The sequence below is a fragment of the Serinus canaria genome, chromosome 5 (genome assembly GCF_022539315.1).
Source record: "Serinus canaria isolate serCan28SL12 chromosome 5, serCan2020, whole genome shotgun sequence".
Lineage (NCBI taxonomy): Eukaryota > Metazoa > Chordata > Aves > Passeriformes > Fringillidae > Serinus > Serinus canaria.
In genome coordinates this window covers 38,671,321-38,696,939 of record NC_066319.1, presented here as the reverse complement: position 1 = coordinate 38,696,939, position 25,619 = coordinate 38,671,321, and the positions used below count along the sequence as shown (strand labels likewise).

The following is a 25,619-nucleotide window of genomic DNA, read 5'->3' as shown; positions in this document are numbered from 1 at the left end:
TTCCTCTCATTAAAATCACCTGTTCTGATTTTAATGGGAGGAAAAAAAATCAGTATGTCCTTCATCCATATATTTTGTAGGATCAGTGATAATAAAATATTTAAGAACAGAGCATATAATGAAGTTTTCTAAGCATTTCAACCTGCTAATATATTTTTCCCTCTATTTTAGAAGTTGCATGTTTTAGCTGACAATCAACCCATTCACATGAAACTGCTTTTCATTTTATTCTACTCTGTCAGTTGGAACCTTAGTACTTTAGCAAATCTTACAGTATCTGATTTTTCTTTTGATGGTTGAAATCAGAGACAACTCAGCCCATTATTTCTGTGTATTTGGATTACCAAAGAATTGGAATGTATTCAAATGTTGTATTGAGTGGAATAATAACCATAGAATTGCTAGGTTTGGGAAAAAACTCTGAGATAATTGTGCCCAACTATTAACCCAGAGCTACTGTGTTCACCACTAAACCATGTCTGCGAGTGCCCCATTCACAAGCTTTTTTAAATCCTTCCAGGGATGGTGATTCCACCACAAATAATGATGATAATGATGTAAAAAGTAAAGCAATAACTTTAAACAACTCTGCCAGTGATGTGTCACTTTCAGAGCAAACTTGGACTGCTTCAAGTACAGTATTTCTCTTTATTCCTATCTTGCTGAAGTTCAGATCCCATGGAAGGAAACTTGTCCCTATAAGCACCCTCTATTGGTACCCTCATCTTTTTACTGATAGCACTCTTCCTCCCCTTAAAAGCCGAATTTCAAAGAATTTCTTAAAAAAATATGCAATGGTGCTCCTTAAAGTGTTAATAACTCTTGGTTATGTAGGTTGTCTACATTGTGAGATCAAGGTATATGAGCCTTGTTCTCTTTTGCACTCTTGAGTCTTGGTTTTGGGGTGTTGCTTTTCTTTTTAAGTTGATAGCTTTTCACTACTAATTGTTTAGAATGTACTGGGGCCAGTGACTAACTGGGCACTGGAAAGGGAAGTTGGACAGTAGGAATAACAAGGTCAGGGGAAGACTTTATAGCACTGTGTATCAAAGCTGAAGGCTGAAGCCTGAACTAACCTGTACTTGTGGTATGGGAAGAGGAGCAAGGATATGAGCTACACAGAACTTGCTTTGTTTCTGAGGCTGGAAATGGGGGAGGAAGGGAAGATGGGTATTTTTCCTAGGAGTGGCTAGCTTGATTCTGGCAATGGCTGTTCCATATACACAAACCACTCCAAAATGAAGACCAACGAAGATGTGCACATGCTAGCAAATGTCTAATCTTCAGAAGTGCCATGTATATAGCAACTCTCTCTAGAGCAAAATGACTTGTAGGACAACATAAAAATCTTTATGGTAGCTCTGGTGCTTAGTATATGATTTTGCTGCTTTGATTTTTACTTCAAATACTTTTCTTTCCTGTATTTACTGTTATTTCAATGAGAAATTCAGTAAATAATACTTGATTTTTTAAATGTTGACAAATTTTGGTAATTTCAAATGCTCATGGAAAATTTAAATGCCTAGTTAAAGCTTTTAACATTATGATCCTGACAGCTCAACATCATAAACAACTTACTCAATCATTTTTGTCAGAAAAAAGTGCAAACCTCTAAGAGAGTTCTGCAGACTGTTTTTGTGGAACTGAGTCTTGCTTCCCAAAAATCACTTTTAAGAAGTACTGATTAAATGGAAGCAGATTTCACTTAAATAATTTTCTGCTCAGGGATAATATAAACATTTCTATTGGCAACTTATTTTTAACTTCTAAGCCGCATTCCATGTGCCCTTCCAACACATGATCCCTGCTTAAATTTTGAAAGGCAATGTACAGAAAGTCATATAACTAAATAATAAGGATTTAATTTTGTATAAACTGTAAGTAGAACATGAATGGTACTTTAAACTTGTTCCCTACCATAGATTTAGATCAAGTTGGCTTTCTTACTATTCCTGTCTTCATATTCTCAAAATGAAACTAGTGATAAAATATAGAGCTCTTAAAAGGCAATAGGACAGATACATCTGCTCAAATATTTGGATAGACTTGTATTGAAAATGAGACTGAACCTTCTTTCATGTCAGTGGTCATTTGCTGCTGGCTTTTATTTCCCAAATGTTGTTGTGAGGGGAGCTACTTAAAAACCTTGACTGTATTCTGGCTTCAGGGGCATTCTTCACAATTTATTCATTGTTCCATTGACACATGCTGCTACAGAACTGGCAGTAGTGACACAGTTTAGACACAGGGAATTTCCTGGGTCACTTGATCATGTGGTGGAGCAAAACTTTCTGGTGCAGGCAGTGTGTGGTCCTTGAGCAGTCTAAGGGCAAATGCTGCTGTTGGTGCAGTGTGTGGGAAGGTGGATAATGCTTCCTTCAATTGCCATGGCAGCGTGGTTCAGCTCTCCAGGGCCTTCCTGTTATTCACTGTCACGCTTCCACCCTTTTCCAAGGCAGAATTAGCTTACTTTAATCTCTTCCTCAAGGAGGGTTCTTGTTCTGGGCACACAGCTATGGAAAACATTAAAAAAAATAATCTCTAAGGAATTTCAGCCTGAATGCCTGGAAATGCTCATTATGAGGCATGGCTAGTGATTAGCAATGTATCTGGCAGAAACTATGGGATTTCTCCATCAGTCAGCTTCCCTCTTTGTGGGCACAGGCAGGTTCATATCAGCATTCATAGAATTTTGTCTTAACTGCTGCTGCCTCTTAGTATAAAGACTTCAAATGGCCTTTTTCTTACTAGCCTTCCTAGCAGATGCTCCTATGGCACTAGGATCTTGGAGCCTCCCCCTCCAATATCTTTCTAGGCTGAAGATACCAACTTGGTAAGAAGAATTTAATCAGCTTCTTTCCTCTTGTGTGTGTTCTTTCTTTCTTTCTCTAACGTTTTAGTCTTCAGCCTTACAAGAAGATTGCACAAGGTTTACCCATATTTGTAAGTATAGTGATTGCTAGTAAAACAAACCTGGCCACAAAAGTCTTCTCATCTTGGTAGAAAAGGATAATAGGGAACCAGGATAAAGCAGGAGTCTTCTAAACTTCAACCCTGCAACCTGGCAAAAATATTAAATATGTCTCATTTAGCACACCCACCCATTTGTAATATTGCTATAATTTGAAAATAAGATGTAGCAATATAAGGAATGGCAGGTAACTGCAGGAGTCCCTACAGGAAGAAACAGAGATCCCTAATGTTCTCTTCCTTTTGGCACTGAACTCCTTTGTCATGGGTGAGTAGAATGCTGCATCAATTGAATTTGGTCAGAAATATACAGATTTCTCAATTTATGAATATTTGCTGTGTTTTTTCCCCACTCAAATTTACATATTTACTTGTACCTGAATGAATTAGTGAGATATTTAGTGGAACCTATTATGAATATAGATTTTTTTTGTAAACAGGAAAAAATGTGAATACATCCTTATTTTCTTTCCTGTAGTTGACTAGATGAACTTACAGGGAACTGGAGCAGTTCAATGACTGAGTGTCAAACCTCTGTTTCTTCTTAAGAGGCACAACCAGTAAGTATGAACCTCTTGTGTCCATAAAGTTTTTGTGAATCTTAATGAATACTGAGAATTTCAGAGCAGCAGAATCAGTCAGCAGCTATTTGTATTAGGTAGGAAAATGTTAATTTAATTTTTTCAATCACACAGAATGAGATATGTTTGCTACAGATGAAAGATTCTTAATTAAATGTATTTCAAAATCAAAGCTTTGACAATTGAGTAGTCTAATGCAGCTGATTAGAAGGGTCATGCTTTCAAATATTAGGGCATTTTTATCACCAGAGGGCACTATCCTTCCAGGCTAAGATTAAACTGTTGTTATATGGGTTTACATACTTTTTTCTAGTCTAAGAAAAAGGATCTCAGGCAATACCATTGGGTTTTTTTTCTTATGTATATGTTCATCTAAATAGCTTCATTCTGATCATCTTCTAAGTTTTCCATATTTCTAGATGAAGAATATCCAGGTTGATGTTAGACTAGTTTAAGAAAACCCAAAGGATTTGCAGAAAATGCAAGTTAGATGTTGTTGTGCACTGGCAGAGACCTCTTTGTCACAATCCAGCTGCTGTTATTGGAAGTAGACCTGCATTTTGAAATATTTGAAAAACACTTTGTGCCCAGTATTCCTTCCTGTCTCCCCACTGAGGCATTCTTTAGGCTGCTGGTCTGTTTTTATTCTCTCCAACCAACCAGTGCTCAGCAGCTGGCAGGAGAGGCGGCTTGTGAGTAATGCTGACCTCACCCCAGCATGAAGTGCTCCTTTTTGCATGTGGCTCCTGCTGGAATTTTCTCTTGCTGACTATTATGTTCCAGTGACCAGTACTGCACAGATTCCAGTTGCTAGTTGTCCTCCTCTCAAGGGAGTATGGGAGAGAGTAAAAGTCACAAGTGACAGAGTGGTGGCCACATAGCAGCAAGAGTCTGCAGCAGCATGAATCCAAGATGTTGTTTCCTTGTAGCATACAATGATATTTAGCCTTTTGTATGCAGAATTATCCACTAGAAGCATTCATGCTGTGAATATATATCTGATCTTTAGGTGTTTTTTTTGTATAATGCCTATATTAATGTAATTCTCTTATTAACGAGACAAGACTTTAATTAGTCCTTTGGACTACAGATGTCTTTTTCTTGGTGTCATTACTAGCTCTGTGTTAGCCCTTCCCAAGTTCTGGGAAGTCAGCTGCATGGGTATAGCAGTAAGACATCACATCCCTTAGATTTGCCTGCATAAAACATCACATTCCTTAGATTTGCCTGCATTGCATTAGCTGTGGTACAATTCTGGACTGAATTCCTTTCTCACATATTCCAGAGGTGATGATCTTGAATAGATATTAAAAATCACCTCATTCCGAGCAATGATGACGACCCCCAGCTCTTGCCGGTAACAAGATACTTGTAATTGTAAAGTTATTAATCCAAACTTGAGATTGACAGAAAGAGAGAGAAGACTGGAAATGGTTCTTTGTTGCCTTGCACATCATTGCCGTTTAGTTCCAGGTAGTGATGATAAATACTCCAAATTTAAGAAGACTAAGAGACCTTAGGTCTCCAATCCTACACAATTTTGTGTTTCACCTGTAGCAGCAGGCTATGTATGAAGGAAGGAGCTCTTGGGGTTATGTGATGGAAGCTGTGCAAGGGAAGTGCCACTTGTGCAATGACTGCCTTTATTTCTGGTCCTGCTGTGTTTAATCTTGATATCGGTGTCTTCAAAGCAGGGGCAAAGAATGATGCTCTTGGAGCTTTCTGTACCTGCTGTCTGCTCTTCTCCTAGGCCATTGCCTAGGAGAAGAGCAGACAGCAAGAAAACCTGCTCTCCTGGTTGATAGAACCTGCAAATATAATCCTTCTTTTAAGGGGGAAAGAAGGATTTGCTTTGTGGAAGGGAACTCTCATCAGGAATGGTCTGAAAGGAAAAAGAAATTTAATTAACCTTTGCTGCCCACAAAGTTTCCCATGGTGTTCCTGGGAATGTCTTTTAGTAAAGCAGTAAAGCAGATCAGGTGAAAGCACCTTTTCTCTCTTCTCTGAGAATGTCCTCTAAGCATCAGGCCTCATTCTGCCCCTTGTGCCTGATGGGTTCCTCTGGCTGCCTCCCTATTTTCCCGAGTGCTTGATGTGCTTTTGACTGGTCAGAAGGACAGCTCTAAATCCAGAGCTATCACAAAGCACCATGTACAGTCACATGGAACTGCTTGCACAGAGCAACATGGGATTTGTCTTCCCCCAGGAGTTTTGCAAGCAAAAAGATTAAAACAACAAATCCTTAGATGCACACAGCCTTATCTAAATCTGGCTATTCTTTGCAAGCTTAGGCAGGTCCTTGCTGCCCAGTTACAATCTGCTTCTCTGCAGAATCTCTTTTTTCCATGCTGTGATTTTTCAACTGTTTCCAAGTTCTGCTTACATTTTCTGCTGAAGATTTCCTGTTCAGGAAAACAGTTTTTCTTCATGCTTTTAATCTTCTTGAAGAAGAAGCTGTAGAAAAGTATCAAAAGAACACATAGCTTCAATTTGCTGCATGATTACAGCCACCAGTGGCTTTTGGCTCTAGCTCTCCAAAAGTCACTCAAGCTGATGTAACTCCTTGGTTAACTCTTATCTGATTATGAAATCATCAAAACAGTGGAAATGCAACATTTGTTAGGCCTATGTTTGTCTTACCATACCAGAATATCAAAAACAGGGATCTGTTTTTCAAATATTTCTAGCTATGATGTAATTAAATGGTTGGGGGTTCTAACTGTTAATTCTAACAGTTTACACTGACAGTAACAAATGTCAAAATGATTGTACTTTCTCTACTCAGGAAAAGCTCTAAAGTATTTTTCAAGAGGTCTAATCCTTTACTTATTTTATGAAGAAAGTGAGTGGTATAATTATTTTCATTTGGAGAGAGCAGATTTGAGCAAACTATAACCACTTCTAAAAATCCCAATCAGTTTCTGAAGAACTTCTAAATAACATAAAATGCAACTATTACAGTACCTTGCATAATACCTTACATTATTAATGTCCCCAGAACTTTGCAGTCACTGGTATTTTCCTTAGTGAGGATGACACTATCTTACTTTGAAAATTATCTTGCAGTTGGCAATGTGGGTGATTAGTGTTTGAAACCATGTCCTTTCTAATGCACAGTAGAACTTGCAAGATCTTAGCAAACTGACAAGATAAGTTTTTGTCCTTAAAAATCCAAAGTGAAACAGAAACCACCTTTCTAGGAAATTCTGGCATCAATATGCAGCTAGTTGCTCACTTTGGTGAGCAGTGCAGTTGGTTTGTGCCATTTGCAGCATTTGCCACTGACTTCTGTGGCAACTGGTCTTTATGGATACAACTGGAGTCTCTTTCATTTTATTAATATATATATTTTTGTGTGTGGTAGATAGATATCTGTGCATGTGGATATGTGTAGTTGCATAAAATTATCTCCCTCAGTCACTGACTGTAGCTTTGTAAGGCTGCATGATTCAAAAGTGTTTGGTGAGAGTTCTTTTATTGTTTAAATATCACATTGAGAGCAGACTTTAGAAGGAGTCTTCCATCTTCAAAAACAAAGTAGATTCATTAAATGCTTTCAATATATTTCTGCCCCGAGAGGACAGCAGTGGTGAAACCTGCTTGTGGTTTTAGTGTTTAACTGCTGCTTTGTGTTTAACACTTCAACAGCGAAATTGCAATTGATCTCATGAGTTCTTGGAGTGACCTGGCTTGAATATGCCAAAGAATTGTTAAGGATTTGAATACTTAATGATGGAAGGTTCCTTCTGCCTTTCTATTTTTCTGTGGAAGCAGATGCTGTTGATATATAATCCCTCCAAGGAAATGGATCTGAGTTGGAGACTGTGTAATTTTCAGTATTGTTTATAGATTCCCACCCTAGCTTTAAATGAGATAACTTGGGTACTGGTAGAAATCTTGCTGCAGCAACACAAGGCTTACCATGGGTAATTTTCTTTTCTTGGAAGTGGGATAAATTATCCTCTGCTGACCATCATGTGTCCATGTCTGCGCAGACTCATACTTAGGCTTTATGATTTCAAGCTTGCTCAGATCCCTACACCATATGGTAGTCTGCAGGGTAGCTATGGCCCTTTGAATTGAAATAGAACCAAAACTGAATATTAGAAAGGTAGAGGTTTGAGTGCCAGTCAAAAAGCAGCAATCGTGGGGTAGTTGGCAATGATAGACACTGGAGGAAACTTCTCTGGTTTTATAGAAGAGAGCTGTTCTCTCTGATGGGAGTCTACATGTAATAGCTGGTCTGTGTATGAAAGACATAATGTAAAGCAAAACTTCAGAACGGAAATGTTTAGCTAAATTTGACTTTCCTTTTTTGCCTTCCTGCCAGTTTACTTTTTGCAAGCTTAAGGGTTGGGTCAGAAATGCAAGCTGAAGTAAACAGTTAAGGGTATGGAAGTTAAAAAAAAAGAGAAAAAAAAGAGCAGAAAATGTTATATTCTGCTGCTAGTGCAGAGCTCTGGTTTGCAACCCACCCACCTTCTGGATTACCATTCAGATCTGATGCTTTCTGTGTCTCAGAGTTATTTTCTCTTGCACCTTCCATTATGCAATAACAAGTATCCAATATGATCTGCTCAGCTACGTAATGGACAGCTGAATTGAGCTTGTGCCACTGCTGAGAAGAGGTCTTTGTGCAAATTTGCATACTGTTCTTACATCTGTGCCTGTTGTCTCAGCAGTCACTCTGCTGGTCCTCTGCTCTGGGCAGTCTGCCTTTAAACGATAAGCACTGCAAGGGCTGATTTAAGGGCAGGAAGTAAAAGTTTTGCTCTTCTTGCAGGTTGTGCTCTTCTGATTTAGATGGGCCAACATGGTATTAATTACTGCTTCTTTAACAGCTTCACTGATAGAAAGATTGGCATCAACTCTTCCAAATTTTATTGTTCTTAAATTTCAGATGGCTGCATCACGTCGGTAATTACACTCAGATTCTGAAATCTCACAGAATGCATCTTGAAAGGAAATAAAATCCAAATATTTTGTGAAAGCAGAAACAGTTCTGTGCTCCCCCACACAGGCACTCAAGTATACAGAGTACTGATTCTTCCCTGTCTCCTGCTTATATAGTAATTTGCAGCTCTGTGGGAAGAAAGTATCCAGTAGAACTGGGTAGCATTTCAGCTGAAAACCTGCCTACATGATTACAATATGTGAGGCATACTTGGTCAAGCTTGTAGTACTTACATGAGGACCCAAAATGTTGAAATAATATTTCTGTGACTCATCTTTCCGCCTGCACAGCTGTCATGTTATGGTATATAGAAGATACTTTAACATCTCTAAATTTAGAAAAGAATATTTGTTCAATGTCAAAAGATTGTAGAATCCAGAGTTCTTTGGCTTTGGCATGCTGCCTCTAGTCTAAGGGCTTTGCTACACAGTAGAACTTATCCTCTGCTGAATATTTTTGAACATAAAAGGTCATACCTTCTCTAGGAAATTCACTCATTAGTGATGCCATACTGTGTTGCTTGGAAGTAGCAGTAAACTCCACCTTGTGATTTATAATTGCATGCTTACATGGCATGGTGCTTTGGCAGGTCTTCATTTGCCCTCCCACGTTGCTCAGACCACCTGGTCTGTTACCTGTGTGCCTGTCACTGCTCTGCAATTACACAGAGAGAGCATTTGTTCCCATGTTTCAATGCTGGGAGCAATGATGTTCACTTCCTTCCTGCTTTCCAGTTCTAGTGATCTGTACAATCACCATGGTTTTCTTTTCAAGTCTTGTTTTCTTGCCTTCATCCAACCAGTTCAAAAACAATAAAAAAGATCCCCAGAGGACAGACAGTTGTCAGAGGGAAGCAGTTCTCCAAAATTCAGACATCGTAATGTGGTGAGGATGCTAATGTTGCTAATTTGGATGGTAGAACAGAACCATGAATTCAGTGAATTTGTGCTGTATCAGAAATCATAAATGTGAAACCATCTTGCAGTGAAACTGGACATCTGCTTTTTGAGGGGAGGTGGAACAGTGAAGGGTTTAAAATCTGATGATGAGGAATTGGTACAGTTTTAGCACAAGTCTGTAGTGACTATTTTATCTTGGCATTGCTGGTGCTCAAAATACAGGCAAGGCCCATGGGTGAGTTCATGATTTCAGGTTCAGATTCTCTGGTAGTCAGGAGGCAGCCAGCACCCTAATGTCTCGTCCATGCTCCCCACAAGGCTGCCAGCAGGCTGGCACAGGGACCAGAGCAGCATGGCACTGGCTTCTGCTGTAAGTCAGTCCTACAGTGAACAACCAGCCATTGTTTGGTTTTCTTCCTGAAGCCAGAGGCCCACTGGATCACCCATGGTGTGCCAGGCACAGTGCCTTTCCTGCTGGCTTTCTCCCTCTCTTCCTCCCAGCGAGCCCTGTCTGGCCGTACACTGCGTTCAGAAGCTCTCTGTGCTGGCTCTAATTGAAGGAAATCTTATAATAGAAATGTGTTTGTTGAGGGCATGTCATTCTGTAGGGCTGCAATAAAATATGTAGTACATAATGTATTTTAATTAAACCGGAAATTAGTTCAATTCATCAGAACAAGTCCACCCACCTTCTCCTTTTTAATATCGCATGCTCCACCAATAAGGAAACTCCAGATAGGAAAATTGCCCATCTCCCTCAAGGAGACACTAACACTGTGAGCATTTGGTGTGCTGGGCACTCACTGCAAAGCAGCATTTATTGAACAGGGGCCTCTGGGTGTGTAAATGAAACAGATTCTTGGACTCATAAAGTAATTGAGTTGGCCCTAGCTATTGAAGACCAAGGTGCTTTTGCTTTCCCATCATGGAAGCTGTCTATCTTCTCCAGAATGTCAGGGGAGGAACATTTCAGTGACTCATAGCAGCTGACCTCAGCTGTGCTTATTTGCTTGGGAGTCTCATGTACAATTTTTTTTCCTTGCTATTCCTGGTCCTAGCCTGCCACAGATGCCTAATCTGTTGCATTCATTCGCTTGGATTTTGTGGGTAGGCACTTTCTTCACTTTACTGACTGAAGACACAGGCCAGGGGTATGTCCTCTAGTATTAATTGATCTGCATGCAATTAATTATTTGTTTGCCTGTCTGTGTCATTCCTGATAGCACCATCAAACTTGTCTTGGCCATGTATTCCTTAAAGCTTTGGCTACACACAAAGCTGTGACTACAGACATTAATGTGGAGTTTAAGAGAGTAGGTTCAGATTATCCCATCTGACTGTTTGAGAGTGTAAACTAGATAGTTCTTCTTGCAGATGCTGGCAAGCTCTGGTGTTCAAAGAAATTTTCCAGTTTGGTTGGATAAAATACAATATTCTGATGATCAAGACGAGAAATGATCCATCAACCTCTCAAATGCCACGTAGCTGGAGGTATGATATGGTTTTCCAAGGCTGAGAGAAAGGAGACAAGACCAGAGATGCCAGAGGCCTGCTGAGACAGATGAAGTAATAGGGAAGATTTTTTTTTCTGTCAGCAGAGAGGAAACAAAAAACTCTCAGTGACAGGCAAACTGCCAGAGAGAGTAGGCAGCATAGTGGGGATGAACAGGCAGACTTTATTTCTATAACACATACTCTGTGAAAACTGCTCTTCAACTGAAAGGAAGTGAACTTTTGTTGGGACACAGGCTTGGGAGAATGTCCCATTCTGAGCCTCATTGCCCCATAGCCAGAATGTTGATTTTTTTGGGTACATTTGTCCTTGAAACAAGTCACTGCACAGCCTGTCATGGAGCTCTCCTGAACAAAGTTACCTCCATCACCAGTTTAGAGAAAACTGTCCTGTCTCAAGTAAATTTCTGGCAAAACCTTTGGCTTCATGCTTTGACAAAGACTCTTTGGCACCTGTAGCTGGGGATGAATGGCACTGTCTGGGATTTGGTACAGTACCAGGCCTCCCAAGACTTGTGTCTTTGTCTTACTGACTGCTCTCTATGATGCTCTAAGGGAGCATTCTAAGATGAAGGCAAGTCTGTCTGACCCCCTGGGTAGCCTTGGTGCTGAAGGGATGCCTGGATGGCACAGAAATACCAGAACTCTTCCTGCCACTGACTTTTGCAGAATAAATATTTTTCATTACTTGTGTTGTATCTACACTTCTGGGACATTGAGCTGTGACTCAGGAGATGTGCTAAGTCACAAGCTGCTAGCAGTGCTGGTTGTATTGTAGGTGTCTGGATCAATAAAAATTGTTTACACCTTTGTTTCCCCATGTGCAAAGCCAAGCCTAAGTGACTAAAAGATGGAGATGGCTTTCTGGGAGGGGAAATCCTAAGATCTCCAAGGCTCTATTCCTTGTATAGATATGTTTGGTTGCTCCTGTGTGAGCAAAGTGAGCTCTGTCTTGTATGCTCTGAATTTTAGCCTGGTGTTTACAACATCCTCCTCTCTGATGAGTTGGAGGGTTTCTGTTTAAACCATGTGGAGGAAAACTGTTCAGCCATTTCCTTGTCATATATTAATGTCTGGCTAATCACAGCAATATCTAGACAGGTTGTTTTGGTTTTGTTTGTTTATTTTTCTGGGAGAAAAAATAATTTTGAAGTAAAGATGTCATTTAATGAATGGGTTAATGTTTAATGAGTCCTGACTCATTAGACAAGAGATAAAGATTGTAAACAAAGCATAAATCCTAGATTTTGTCGCTACTCCACAGTTATTAAAGAAGTTGTATTGCAAATCACAGAGAAGTTTTTTTTCTAATTCTGCACGGCTTTTACTGACTGAGAAATTAATTTTTTTTTTCATCAACTTAGACAACAAACTGCAATAAAACATAAATGCAATGTTAAGTTTAGACATGACAGAATATATATACAGCTTCAGTGAACAAAGAATCTGGTGGGAATAATAGGTCAATTAGGCTGTTATTACTTGCTTTGATGAGAAGAATTGAATTTTCAAGACCGATATATATCACACACAGTGTGCCCAAGGATTAAACAAACAGAATTGAACAGCAGAGCCAGAAAGTGATCAAGGGACAGGATATGAAACTTATTGAAAACTCTTCTTTCATGTTTTTTTTTTCTGATTCTAGCCAAAGATTTGTTAAAAAAAAAGGGAAGCTGAAAGAGAACGCCATTTTTTAAAAGATATGGGTTCTGGAAGTTGCAGTAACTGCAAATACTCAAACACAACTAATACACATGTTCTGGTCATCACACTTCCACCTTGCACTTGTCACAGTTACAGAGATCTGTATTGCTGTTGTTCTAATAGGATCATGTTTCTAATGATCTTCAACTTCCTTTGTGACACTCCTACTTATAAAAGTTAGCTGGGTTTTTTAAAAATAAAATTACCTACCATAATTACATCTTTCTGTTGCCTAGTTTGAATGAAAGGTCTGAAGGGCATGTCAAATGCACAGCTTCAGCACAGAGGTTTATCTCTGTGTAATACTGAAACAAATATTGACATCTATTACATTACTGCATCTGACTCAGGGTTTGGGAAAAATAAGAAGTTTCTGAATTTCTTTAAGGAACCTTGATATAAGAATTTTTTGTACTGTTTTCAAAATTACTGGTATCAATATTAGCTATCTGAGTTATGATTCATGATGCTGAGAATACAAACTAGGTGAAAATAGTTAGAAAAGAGAGCTAGAGAAGAAATGGCCTCAAGCTGCGCTGGGGGAGGTTTAGATTGGACATTAGGAAAAAAATTCTTCCCAGAAATGTTGGCAAGCATTGGAACTGCTGCCCAGGGAAATGATTGAGTCACCAGTCCTTGAGGTATTTAAAAGACATGTAGATGTGGCCCCTGGGGACATGGTTTAATGGTGGACTTGTTACATTAGCAGATGATTTCAGTGATTTTAATGGTAAAATAATTTTAAAGGTTTTCCCGACCTAAATGATTCTGTGATTCTATGAAAATAAAATAATCGACCAGTGTTATCTTCTGTAGTAGGAGGGGGTTTTTTCACCTGCCTCCTTCTATCTTGTTTTAGCTTTAAATATAATTGAAAATTAGTGTCAATAAGAAGTGGGTGGTTTTATTGTTCTGTTATTTGGGGCTTTTTAAAATACATTTGAATTCCTTTTGGATGTGACTCTGCAGTCCTGCAGTAGCAGAGCTCAATGAAGAGGAATAACAAACCAAGCACTCTTTCTAGGTTTCCCTTGCGTTGCCCAAGGGCAATCGACTTTGTGCCCAAAAATGATTGACTTTTACTGTTTTGTAAAAGACTTTTGACCTTTCTGTTGTCCTTTTTGTCCAGCTATTTCAAGGCTGTCCTACTTGAGACATGACTTTTGACATGCTAAGACTGTTTTGAAATGCAATAACCAAGTATAATGCTGCTGACTCTTTTGTCACAGGAGGCCAAGGTAGCATAACACAACTGAGATGCAGTAGGCACATGCATGCAGTGATGGTACAAGCCCCATGAATACAGAATATCCCATCTGATTTCTTTGTGAAACAAAATAGTTGCCAGGTACTCCAGCTATTGGGACGCATATCCTGTCTTGAATTTTTGGGGTTTTGGGAGGGAACGTTGTGCTTATTTTTGTATCTGTTAGAATGTACATGGTACTAAATAAAACAATCAACTCAAACCTACACCAACAAATAAAACATGCCAAAAACTAATTTGCTCAATGCAAGTCAAATAAAATGAGTTTGTGGCTTTATTCTCCACTTTACTCAGGGAAGAAGAGATGTTCATGTGTTATCTGTGGTTCAATTCTTCCTGATGTGTTCTCTGAAAAACAGGAGGGCCTGGTTCTGGTCTCCTGGTTTTACTTAAGCAGAAACCCTTAGGAAAATCCATTCAGTCTGATTTCTGTAGTGAAACATGTGAAGCCTGTCAAATATGTTAATGATTAGGGATGAGTGAGTCTTCTTATTTTGATGGCTCTGTGCCTTTCAGGGAGGAGGATGGCAATGCTGTAAAGGGGATGAGCAAGCCAAGCCATGAATGCACAAAACTTTTGGTGTAGAGAGACCCCTTTTTCATGATACAAGTTGTAGCCTGTAACCTGTTATAAGGTGAGCTGCTCTGTTGCTTTTGTTACATCCTTTTCTCATATGCCTCTGGTGTACTTGAGAATCTGGGCTCCCTCCCCTTGCTCTTTGCCCATGATAAATGTTTTAGTGATTAAGACAGTTTCAGCAAAGCAACTAGAGTCCAGATGAAATCAAACATGTGTCTAAAGGCTTGTATGCAACAGAGCCTTTATATAAATTAATTTGGAGTAAATAAGTTAATTCAAAGTTTATTTAAAATCACCTTTGATTTCCTGTGCCAGTGTTCCTATTCAAAAACAATAAAGTCTCACTGTACCTGTGTTAGTTCACTTGAAGCCTAGATGAAGCTAAATCTTTGGGCGTTTGATTCAGTACAATTTCTGTTTGATGACAGAGGTGAAAACCATAAACACGCCCCAGTGCTCTTACACAGCAACCTTGTGAAGTGTACCATCAAACTGTTCTGAATTCACTAGTCCTTGGGCTGGCTTGGTTTTTGTACAGCAGTTCAGGGTGTGTTAGCAGATACAGCTGCTTATGACCTTTCTGGCACACAGGTGTGCTGGCTGTGTCCCCAGCTGGGCAGAGGGAATAGAAACTTTGTACATATCTCCATTGGCTAACATAGCAGTCTTCAAAAGGAGGGCTCCTGATAATTTTTCTACCTTTCCTGTCAGTATAAAAGCAATATGAAAAGCAGGAGCAGATGAAGAGCTGCTTTCAGTGTGTCTGTCCTCTTGACCAGATGTGGTCATAGAGTCTTGAAAAGGAATACATTCACAGAGTGAGTACCATCCCTCCCCATTGTGATTTATCACTGCAGCTCTTGCTGACAGGTTTGAGGAGCAAACTAGAAAATCAAAACTAGACATTCAGAAGTTAAAATCTTGCTCTTGTCCATCCCTTTTTGTAATTCTTATTCAAATAAAAAGGCCCTTCACCATCCTCATGGCCATCCTTTGGACGCTCTCTGATAGCTTTGTATCCTTCTTATATTGTGGTGCCCAAAACTGCTCACAGGACTTGAGATGAGGATGTGCTGAGCAGAGCAGGACAATCCCTTCCTTTTGATCAACAGGTGGTGCTGCCCTTGATGCCTCTAGAGCAAGGGTTGCCCTCCTGTATTTATATATATACATACACACACACACACAATTATATAGACATATATATATTGATATGTATACATATCTATAATATACATTTAATACATTCACATGCACACATGCATGTATATATGTATTTATTGTTCACTAGAAACAGATTTTAGGTGTTCTTCAAGAGTTAACTCTCTCTGTGATTCTGTTTTTCTCATTTGTTACCTCCTTTGCTGTGTCCCTGTCTTGGGATTGTTTCATTCTCAGTTGGTTCAACATACATTTTAAATCCTACATGCTTGTTTTTGTAGAAGTATTTTCTGTTTGATGTCAAAGTTAAATAAGATCTCACTGGTTTTGTCTCACATTTTCCATGCTTAAATAGGTGCTAAGCCAAGATGAAGGTGGCTGTGTTAAATAGCAGAGACAGGTGTGTGACAGTCTTGTTCCCTCTGTGCTGGCTGGTGCAGGGCAGAAGGTGAGAATCAGCAAAGAGCTGGAGCAGCAAGGCTCAGGTGGGCCAGGCTGCAGAGCTGAGAGGATTCAGACTTCTAGCTCAGGAGTGAGCACACCCTCTACCTGAGTGGTGCTTGTGAACTCTGGAGCCAGGGAAAATGCTGAAGGGGATGTAAACTGAGGACTTTGAGTCTAAAGCAGAGTGACTGAAGGCTACTGCCTGTAGCTGGTGAGTATTCCAGGGAACTGCTTTCTGCTGCTTGCTCGTGGAAGCACAATACCTGATTCTGAGAGTGTGGATGGATCCAGCATTTACTAATTCAATAAATGTTGATGCAAAATTGCTGGTTTGGAAAATATGCCATGAAGGAACTTAATTTACAGACAGTAGAATTATAAAGCTGTTACAGATACGCCTGTAAAGCACAACTTAGAACAGATAGTTTCAAACATGCATTTCATTTTCCCTTTATACTTTCTAAATGAAAGGTAGTATGGACCAGTCTGGCAATTTTTAATGTTGGGGATAGAATTAATCTGATTTTTCCATTTCTTTGGCTTGTATACTTACTCATTTAATTGATTTTGTTGGAAAGGAGACAGAGTAGCAGATAAAGCATTTATTAAAGTGTAATTCCACAGCACAGTGCACAGGCACTGTAAGCAAAGGCGAAAAATCTTGTCCCAGTTTGTGGTGTGAGTCCTATAGCATCTGCTTCCTTTGTGATGATGACTGACTGCAGTCAGTGAAGGCTCAGGCAGTAGTATTAAGCATATGAACTGAGAATTCTGAAGCAAAAATTATGGATTCTTGTGATTTAAGATCTTACAAGCTAATACAATGTCCACTAGCTGTAAGAGTAAAAAGGGCCTCTTTTATTTGCAGGTCTGGTTCTAAGAAGCCTTTCATCTCTGGGTCTGTTGTTCTAACCACACATTGTAGTAGAAAACTACTTTTTTCCAGTAGAATTTTCACTTATTTTAGAAAGGGATGCAGTGGGTATGTGTGTAGGCTAAACAGTGGATCATGCCTCATATTAAAATTGAAGCCAGGAATGTCTTTGAGGAAGTGTTAAGATGGTAGGGTACATTCAAAATATTATGTACATGTGTCTGTAATTCAAGATACTACCTTAAAACAAGGGATGATCTGATCCCAAATGATTAGTTGCAGTTTAGGAAATAAAAAAGGAGAGGTGGGGTGCAGCTGAAGGGTGCTTATTTTTGATATTCATGCAGTGATTCATACCACTGTCTAAAAGGGCATTGTTATTGAAGACAAGTGATCCTTACTGTATTCTAGTGTTCTCCTCTGTGAATAACTGAAACAAACACATTTCTCAAGGTTTATCCCCTTCTTTTCTTTCCCAACTAAAGCATTGAGCACAATCAACTCTTCAGCAGACTGCCTAGGAGAATGCAGTACTTAATTGTTATGCTGAAGGGACTAGTGCAAGAAGAACAAACAATTAGATAAAAGGGGGTTGAAATTCTGACAGATATGCTAAAATAATCTTTGCTATGCTGAGGGTTACAGCTGCTACTAATTTAGTTGCATTATTTTTCTCATTGCAGATGTTTAGAGATGAGTCTTCTAAATTATAAAAAAGAAAAGCATTTCCACTATAAAAGCAAATATTATAATAAAAATATAATTTATAAAATGATAAAAGCTTTTGATACTGAATGATTTGATAGACTAACAGGAAAAATAGAATATTTGCACAGATATTTATCTGAATAATAATGTGAACACAATGACACCAGCCAATGTATTTCCAGTTCTGTTGCTTCTGAAATAAACTGCTTAGGAACAAGTGATTGGGCTGAATTAATATTGTCTGGTGACATATTGATACCTAATCATGATTTGTTCATTAACTGTGTTGTCCACTAGTGATAACTAGTTAGCACTGTGAAAGCTGAATGGGATAGTTTGGTTAATGTATGCAGCTCCTAACAGTTTCATAGATCATTCTTGCAACCAAATCAAAGTCAATAGAAGAGTAACGTGACCACCCATAATATTACACTGTTTATTCCTATCTCTGACTCATTGGTAATGTGACCTTCAGCAGTGGTGAAATGTCTGATGGGTTTAAAACCTCTTTTGTTTGCTATTTTGGCTGTGATCTTAAAGAAAGACAAAACCTACACCTAAAAAAAAAAAAAACCCAAAAAAACCAACCAGCCAAATCAGGCACAAACTGTAAGCACAGGAGTTAAACTAGAGGTAAATCTATGCACTAAAGCTCATGCTAAGTGGAAGCACAAAGCTCCTGGGGACTAATTTACTCTACTTCAAGATACTTAGGCTGGATCTGATACTGACCAAACTAGCTCATTTGGAGCTTGTTTGGAGATCTAGAGTTACTGTAGGTAAACCATCAGTTTAAGATTTATGCCAGTTATTTTATTGCTCAGTCTCCAGAAAGACTCACAAATCTGTAAGTGTAGGTTGTGGTCAGGAGTGCTCTGGATCATAATCTGTCAAGATTAGTTTGCTGGTGTGCCCATTGCCTGCCTTGTAGAACACATAGAGTTTACATTGGAAAATATTATTTTACTTATAAAAAAGCATGGTACACATGTTTTTATGGTAGAAACTGCACTTATCATTTAATACAAAACTCTGAAAAAAATCAGAAATAAAGGATTGGTAAAACCCTTTCATTTTGCCTGGCAACAATGAAATTTTTAAATAAACCCTCATACAAGAGGGGCTGAGTGTCAGAGGATTAGTCCTGCAGTTGTAGTTCAGTGTCCTTGGTCCTACAAACCTTTAAGAAATGTTTAACACATCACATTTATCATGTCAAACAGTCAGTGGAGCTTATGCAAAGTGAGGTGCAAGGAATTAGGTTTCAGATATGGGCTCACCATGGCTCTTGTACTTTTCCCATGGCCAAATCCACACGCAGCAATGGGACTTCACAGTAAAGCCTTAGGGAGAGCATCCTGTTTCTGCACTTGGGGACTCTGTGCTTTCAAGCTGAGCTAGACAAGCCTGTAACCAAATGTAGTGTGCTGCAAAAGGGACTGCTGATGGCTCTGGTGGCCATCTCTGCATGATGTGTGTGTGCCCTGCCATTAGGCACATGAGCTGTTTTAGGGCAAGGCTGGATTTCTCCTGGGCTTTTCGTGTGCTACTGTGTTGATGCAGAACAGCAGAGTAACAAAAAGATTGCTGAAGAATAAGAGTTGAAAAACAAATCTATCTCTTTGGGCACCCTCTAGCTGGAAAATTTAAAACAGAAACATCACCAAGGAAGACTGTGTCTGTTGGATCATAGGTGATAGAGAGAAATATTTGTTCAGCATACTCCAGAGAGGGGATCTAAACCTTCTGTTCAGAGCTGACCCTATTTGCTAAACAGAGCTGGTTTAGCTCTGTCTTCCTCTCTGAAGCTCCATGTGAGGGAAAAAAAAAAAGGCTTTGTATGTAATTTTAAATTAATTCTGATATTTTTTCTTCCTTACTTAATTGAATATAAAAAAATCCAGAATAATCACATTTCCTCTTTCTTTTGCCATATTTTTTAACGAAAAAATTTTTAAACTTTGACAGTAATGTCAATGTAGTAGAATGGACCTGCTGAATACACTCCACCCAACAAAATAGAATATACTCCACTTTTTGCTGGTAAAAAAACCACCCAACATAGAAAGAGAAAATTTTCAGCTTTGAAAAATGGAATCGGGATGAAAACTTTTAGTAAACTGAATGCTGTAGTTTTACAATTTCCCTGTAATTAGATAAGACAGTTGAAGAAAAAGTTTTCTTTCAGGAAAGAAAAATGGAGATAAATGTGGTTTATCTTGGAGATAAATGTGGTTTTTTATCAGTTTCAGCCTTTATGGATCATCCTTCAAGATCATGGTTCTGCTTTTTTCCTTTGATTCCATCTGGGTGTTGCAGGAGGCCACTGATACCTTGACCTTCTGTTTCTTGGAGTACCTAGTGGAAATAATGAAGCAAGAAGATCCAGGAAGAGTCACCTGATGGTAACTACTGACATTTCTTATTTGTTTGGTGTGAATCTTTTCATAGAGTAGAATCTACATTAAAAATACAGCATCAGAAATTTTCATTGCAAACACAACAAAGCATTTGTTTATGAAATGTGCTTTACAATATATGAATCTATTTCAGTTTCCTGCTTAAAACTAGTTTGGAGATGCTGTTTTCTGCTGTGCTCCTGCCTGCTCCCTGCTAGGCTTTAACAAGCAGGAGTCAAAGTCAGTCCTCAACAGGAGACACTGGAATGACAAGCTAAATCTTGGGCAGATATGGGGTAGAACATATCCCTGCATTAAGGAGTCTGTAGCTTGTAGTAGCTGGTTGAAATATGTAAAGTTGTTTTCTGGGGTTTTTGTTGGGTGTTTTGAGAGGCGTTAATTTTTTTGGTGTTTTTTAAAGGCACTCAAAACCAGTTCCTGACTTCTTTTTTTTTCATGCAGCAACCAAACAACCTTGTTTTATAACTAAAACAAAGGACTTTTTCCTTTTCTACCACAGGTTGCATAGACCTCAGTCTCCCACTGAGAAAAAGAAATATGTTTCTGATTCACATGAGTTACCAGCAAATTTCATGAGACGCAGTGACATTTTATTTCTCTTCAAAGGCAATCAGTAAAACTGAAAAAGGTCACATTTTGTTTTCAGCAGAAAGTGCCTCTGTGTCATTATTTAAACTGAACAACAACCTCCAGCTTAATGCAGGAAGACATATATATGTTAGATAGAGTTTCAAGGGAAAATGTTAATTTCAAGTTCATTAGAGTTTGGAAAATCAAAGTGCCTCATATTTCTTAATGATTACTCTTCAAGGGTTTTTATACATCTTTAAAATACTTTCACTTCTGTGTGATTTTTTTCTGTCATAGAATCATTCCTACCATATTTTGGACAAAATTAGAATAATTGACTACTGATGTCATGAAAAAATGTAATTTCACAGAAAAAGCACCATGAAATTCAGTTATTGGAGTCATATAACACGACAAACCGATATGTAATCTTTTTTTGGAGGCAAACTGGATTTTTTGTGTTAAATGGTTTCACTATTCTTGCAGCAGAAGCATCAATGGGTGAGAGACCAGGAAAACAAATGGCAGATTTTGTTAAACAACCCTGCATTATCTTGCTGTATTCATCCTGGCCTTCAGTGAACATTTGCTTTGGAGAAACTCTGACAGCTTTAGAAGCTGTAAAATCTTAAGTTATTTACTGCCTTTCCCATGTATGGATCTAGTTGCTTCTGGTTTTTGGCTATGCATTTATAAACACTACAATGTAAAAGTGACTAAAGAAATAGAGAACTGTTACCTCAGATGAAATTATTCATGTGCAGGGATTAATATTTCTGGATCAGGAATATCTTCAGTCTCTTCATGCTAAGACAGCTGATCAGTGCAAAAACTGGGGAAAAACTACCAGTGACCTCATCATGTATTTTATTTACGAAAAAAAATCTTCTGCAAACAGAAATTTCATCCTGAATAGTTATTGCAAAATTACATTAATTGACTGGAGACACTTTTTAAAATCTTTTGCTGAAGTAGAACCTGATTATATACAAGTGTCCTGTAGATCTGAGAGTTTTTAAGAATAAAATAGGTTTTTTGGGTATTTACTGATAACATTTTAATGGTTAAGGCAGATGAGATGTTCGAGCTGACTCCTGTGAGATTCAGTGTAGGACTAGGCTGAGACCTTAGACAGATGCTCTGAGAATGAGAGCAGTGTGTAATGCACCACTTTGAGAGGAACTCAGTTTACACACAGGAGTTATGAATGGATCCTGTGAGCTCTAAGGGAACAGTCTGCTGGATGCTCTTCACCCTTCCTTCAATAGGAAGAGATAAATATATTTTTGAGCTGCTTCACTTGTTTAAAAATAATCTCTTTCAGCCATCAAAGGGGAAAGGAAAATTTAAAGGGTTGTTTGAAAATCTCAGCAAGAAAGGACAGTGTTATTGAGATATACATGGCTGATAAGTGTGTGATAGCCTGTGTAGCCTGATAGTTTAGTAAATAAAATGCCAGACAAGTCAGGTACTTTGGAAAAAGATCTCAATTTAGAGCTTTCTAATTTAGCTCATTTATTCCCCTATTCTTCCACCTCCCTCTTTTCCCCCCAGAGGTTGTATTTTCATTGTTTATCTCTATGTTTCAAAATTTTGATATATCATCAGTCACCATCCCTGATTTCCCTATCCCCATTTTTACAAGAAAACTTTTCCATTTTAGGGCTAAGTTCTCTAAGGTCTAAAATAATAATGAAGAGGATATAAATTAGTGAACCTAAGTCTCTGGTCCTAAATCTGTTTCACCAATTGCAGCAGAGAACCATGAGTGGAGGCTGATTGCTTGAGAAGCTCCTCAGCCTGGCTCACTGCCTTATTTCCCTGTAAAGACAATAATAATGATTATAATAATTTCTCTGTTTGTATTTCTATTGCATAATTATCCACTTCTTTCTTTTACTCCTACACATTCTTTTGTGCTTTGAGCCAGTCTGGAACTTGTTCCCTTCTCTCACAATTAGACTGAGGTTGGGGAATAAAAATGGTAGGGATGTTTGAAGCTTTTAATTGTTCTGTTGGAGAATGAGTGAATGTAAGTGCAGAATGAAAAATTTGCCCAGAATGTGAGTGGTGCATAAATACCTTCTTTGCAAGAAGGGATTAAAATCCCTCTTGAGAAGATGGATTTCCTTTCTACGGCTTGTTGTTCTCTGAATTGCACTGGATTATACAGAGGGATTTAATTGTTGCAAAATGTAGTAATAGGCAGCCAGGTTTCAAAGTAAAACATTGAAAGCTGAGCAGAAGAAAACTATGCCTAGGGTTTTATTTTCAGTACATTAGTGCATCCTTCCTCCAAATTCTTTCCCAGCATGTATGAGCTTACTGACCTGCTCTTCCAATACATTTAGGAGTGTGTTTCTTGTCATCTGCCCCTGCCTTGCTGTGCAGTTTGCAACATGGAGCACTTGATGTTGCACAGACTCATTAGGGCAAACAGCCATGTTCAAACATTGTCCTGGGAGGATGGCTGAGGGGTTGAGCACTGCAGCATAGCAGTGATACTGACTTGAAGAGATAAAAAGGGTCTCAAGGGAAGCAAGTTTCAAACAGAAGGAGCTCAGCCTTTTTAGGGGAAATGGTGTGATCTTGTTGGCTGCTATGTTTTGAGCAGACCCTGTCTAGACCAGCACTACAGTGGCACACAATTGGCCTCCTACTCTCACACTGCAGGTAGGACCCCAGCTGAATGCCAGGCACCCAGCAAAGCCACTCTCTCTCTTCCCTCCTAAACTGGATAGGGAAGAGAAAATATAATGAATTGAGATAAGGGCAGAGAAAGATCATGAATTGTCATGAGCAAATCATGCTGAGCTTGAGGAAATGAATTTGTTACCAATCAAAATCAGAGTAGGAGAAGTAAAACTAATCTTAAACCCACTTTTCTCTCATTTCTCCCTTCTTCCGGGCTTTTTTTCCTGATTCTCTATTTCTTTCCCCCTCTTCTCCTTCAGTGGTACAGGGGGAGGAGAATGGGGGTTGTGGTCAGTTAATCACAGTTTTTTTCTGCTGCTTCTTCCTCCTCAGGGAAAGAAGTCCTTCCCCTGCTCAAAAATGGGTCAATTCCATGGGACACAGTCCTCCACAAACTTCTCAAGTATGAGTCCTTCCCATGGGCTACAGTTCCTCACAAACTGCTTCAACAAGTCCTACCAGTGAACCTGTTCCAGCCTGGGCTCCTTCTGCCAAGGATCCAAAGGTCCTGCCAGGAGCCTCCTCCAGTGTGGGCTTCCCACAGGGACACAGCCTTCTTGTGACATCCATCTGCTTCAGCATGGCCCTCTTCCACAGCCTGCAGGTGGATCTCTGCCCCTCACAGGTCTCCAAGGGGGACAGCCTGGAAGTTTGCCTCCCCGTGCTCTTCACCACAGCCTGCAGGGGAATCTCTGCTCCAGCTCCATGTGCTCCATCTCCACTGACTTTGGTGTCTGCAGAGTTGCTTCTCTCACATATTCTTTTCTCTGGCCGCAATTACTTCTGCACAATAACTTTTTTTCCTTCCTAAATAAGTTATCACAGAGGGTCTACTGCCTTTGCTGATTGGCCTTGACCTTGGCCAGGGGAGGTTCTCTTTTGGAGCCTGCTGGAATTGGCTCAGTTGGGCATGGAGGAAGCTTCTAGCAGCTTCTCATGGAAGCCACCTCTTGCCTTCTCACCCCCCACCTGAACCCTGCCGTGCAAACTCAGTGCAGCAGTTTCTTGGACTGAGGCTGTTCTCGTGTCGAAAGGCATCCTTAAGTCTTGTCACTTCTGAATTAGAGCAGAAAGAGCTCTTCAACAGTCACCTACAACACAGCCTGAAGAGGTGTTGGCCATCTGCAGCTCCCACTAGAACCCAAGAAGCAGATCCTCAGTGTCACTCTGGATTTTGTTTCTAAGCAAAGAAGAGTTTGGTGATTTCAGCGTGCAAATAGCTAAAATTTCTTCTCCTTTGGACTTGATTCAGTGGTAAACAGTTCTATTTTGCCACTTTGCCTATGATGAAAGTCCTTTAACTTTCTAATAGAAAACCAGGTGTAGAGAGTTCTGTGTGAATGTTACCACGGGCACAGGGAAAATAAAATTATTTTTGTTTATTTAACTTATTTAGTTTTCAGTCTGTCATTTCTCTACTGCACTCAGAGCTAAGATTCATTTACAGTATTAATGCACTTCATTATGTTTTTTCTTTTTGTAGGAATGAAGAGATTTTATGGAATGACTTGAGGTTTTACAAATTTTTGTATACTAAAACCAACAAATTATTTAGAAAGGAGGATTTATTATAAAAATTCCCACTAGAAAAAAAAATATTGGAGTTTAAGTATCTGCTAATTTTGCTCGAGACTTTGGACTGTCTTTTATTTGTCCTGAAATTATTTTTTTCTATAGAAGCTGAAAAACCCCTATCACTTTATTTGGCACAAGAAAAATCCCTCTATGCAATCCCCCAAACCCATTCTCAAAACTCAGAGCCTTAAATGGGTCTGTGCCATCTGTTCTGCTTCACTTTGGCAGCTCTGACTTGACATCTGGCAGTTACCGAACTAAGTGTGAGCTTGTAATTAGAATTGGACAGAGATCTCAAGTTCCTTGTTTTAATAAAACTTCCCTGTGCTATCTGATGTTGCAGAGATGCTCTCTGAACACTGGTATTCAACATGCTTGTATGTTTTTGATGACTCATCTGGAGCATGTAGAAAGAAGCAGCTTTATAGTAATGACTTTTGATTTACTTCTTTCAGTCCTAATTAGAGCATGTCTAATGATGACACTGGAGTAATTTTTGTTGGCTTTGTAATCTTTCTCTGGATAAACAGGCTATATGGTTTCTTCTATGGGGAGAGTTCTCAGCTAAGGGATGGCAGGATTAATCCCTGAGGAGGTGCTGTGCTCATTTGTGGTACATAAAATGGTCGGGAGCCTCTAGAGGGCAAACCACAAAGAGTTTGGAGACTGCCAGAGTTATGAACTGTGAAATTAAGCCCAGTTG

At 39.1% G+C, this 25,619-nt stretch overlaps 1 long non-coding RNA gene across 1 annotated transcript; it reads left to right on the top strand.

Annotated features, from left to right (window-relative positions):
* The first annotated feature begins 2,640 nt into the window (after positions 1–2,640).
* On the top strand, positions 2,641–24,921 carry LOC127059735 (uncharacterized). The gene is made up of 4 exons (XR_007777846.1): positions 2,641–2,833; positions 3,449–3,530; positions 19,904–20,062; positions 23,675–24,921. It is a non-coding gene; the product is annotated as an uncharacterized LOC127059735 (long non-coding RNA).
* Positions 24,922–25,619: the final 698 nt, after the last annotated feature.